General features: G+C 40.7%; 1 non-coding gene across 1 annotated transcript; it reads left to right on the top strand.

Annotated features, from left to right (window-relative positions):
• The first annotated feature begins 636 nt into the window (after positions 1-636).
• LOC138095655 (U6 spliceosomal RNA) lies at positions 637-741 on the top strand. Its single transcript, XR_011146399.1, has one exon. It is a non-coding gene; the product is annotated as a U6 spliceosomal RNA (small nuclear RNA).
• Positions 742-2328: the final 1587 nt, after the last annotated feature.

The raw sequence follows: 2328 nt of genomic DNA, 5'->3' as shown, positions 1-2328 counted from the left end.
CTACGGAGTGATTCTGCAGGATGGAGACTCACGAGAGTGGATGGAGCATTTCTGACGGCAAGCCAAGGTCAAGGTCCCAGCTTGAGTGCAGCCAGGCAGAAGAAATCGTCTTACTCAGGACAGTCAGCCCTTCTTTTCGTTCTATTCAGACCCTCGGCTATTGATCAAGGCCCACCGCCACTGGGGAGGAAATCTGCCTTACACAACCTACTGATTTTAAATATTAATTTCATGAAAAACCCTCTCACAGAAATACCCATATCAATGTTCAACCAAATATCTGAGCACCTCTGGCTCAGTCAAGTTGACACAAAATTAACCATCATACCTGGCCAATATATGTTAACAGTTCTTGCACTGGAACTTCTCTATCCACACCTGTGTGTGTGTCTATATGTGTGTAAGAAATGTATTCTGACTTCCTTTTAAAGCTCCCCTCTTGGATTCTTGAAATTCCACCATAGGTTATTTTTTCAGTTGAGGTCAAATTCAGATAACATAAAAGTAACTATTTTAAAGCATACAATTCAGTGGTATTCAGGACACCCCCAATGTCCTACAACAATGATCTCTATCTAGTTTCAAAACATATTTGTCAACCCAAAGGGAAACTGCCCATTAAGTAGTCATACCCATGTTCACTTGGCCAGCACATATACTAAGATTGGAACAATACAGGGAAGATTAGCATGGCCCCTGCACAAAGATGACATGCAAATTCCTGAAACATTCCACACAAGTGAAGTAAGTCAGAAAGACAAACACCTTATGATATCGCTTATATGTGGAATCTATTAGTACAATATGACACAAATGAGCCTACCTATGGAACAGATACAGACTCACAGACATAGGGAACAGATTTGCGGTTGCCAAGGGGGTGGGGGATGGCGGAGGGATGAAGTGAGAGGTTGGGGTTAGCAGATGGAAACTGTTACATACAGACTGGATGAGCAACAACATCCTCCTGTACAACACAGGGAACTCTGTTCAATATACTGAGATAAACCATAATGGAAATGTATATAAGAATATAAAAATGTATGTATGTGTAAAAAATAGTAAATCTCTGATATTCATAGACTTAAAAAAAATAAGCATTCCCCATCTTCCCTTTACCTAGCTCCTGGAAGTCATTAATACACTTTCTGTGGTTATAGATTTGTCTGTTCTGGATACTTCATATAAATGGAATCATATAATATATTGCCCTTTATGTCTAACATCTTTCTCTCATCATAATGTTTTCAGGCTCATTCTTTGTAGCATGCGTGTATCAGTACATCATTCCATTTTATGACTTAATATCCCATTCTCTGTATACACCACATTTGTTTATCTGTTCATCCACTGATGGGCATTTGCCTGATGGGCCTTTTGACTATTGTGAATAATGCTTCTATAAATAATAGTAGCGTTACTGTGCCCAGTACCTTTTCAAGGGTGTACAAATATCAGTTTAAAAATCCTACTTTCAGTTCTTTTTGAAATTTCTAAAGACTGAATTGCTGGGTTATATGGTAATTCTATATTTAACTTTGAAAAATTGTTTTCCCCATCATAAGAAATCAGGATGACATTTAACACACACACACACACACACACACACACTGAGAGGTTGCAATCTGCCATTCTAAATGCTTGTGATGACAAGTCCAATTGATATTGTAAGTACGGCAGAGGCCTCATTTAAAAGTAAAATGATAAAGCTACTCTATTCCACTGGTCCTTTTCTTTTCTCTCCCCATCATTTGTGATACAAACTCAAACTTTCATTGGTAGAGGCCATGTACTGACTTTCCCTGTTGCCTCAAGTTCAGCCAACAATGGACTTTAATGCCCTTCGTCACTTTATAACATTCTGGGATAGGAGACTTACATAGCCCTCAGGGTCATTATGAATGGTCGCCTTCCAGTTCTGCAGAAATTCAGCAACTCACCTGGAGAAAGAAATAACCAAGGTTTCTGGGGTCAATCTTGTATAGGAGACTTACATAGCCCTCAGGGTCATTATGAATGGTCACCTTCCAGTTCTGCAGAAACTCAGCAACTCACCTGGAGAAAGAAATAACTAAGGTTTCTGGGGTCAGTCTTATATAGGAGACTTACATAGCCCTCAGGGCCATTATGAATGGTTGCCTTCTAGCTCTGCAGAATCTCAGCAACTCACCCAGAGAAGGAAATGACAGAGGTTTCTCGGGTCAAGCGTTCTAGCTTGGCATGTGTCCTCAGCCGCAGAGCTGAGTTCCTGTCCTGGTTACCCTCCAGGGCTGGGGTCAGGCAGAGGTAGCCATGAAGGAAACAAGAGGAATGGGCTGGGGATTCCCT

This window comes from Capricornis sumatraensis, chromosome 19 (assembly GCF_032405125.1).
Source record: "Capricornis sumatraensis isolate serow.1 chromosome 19, serow.2, whole genome shotgun sequence".
NCBI lineage: Eukaryota > Metazoa > Chordata > Mammalia > Artiodactyla > Bovidae > Capricornis > Capricornis sumatraensis.
This window is presented reverse-complemented; position numbering and strand designations above follow the sequence as displayed.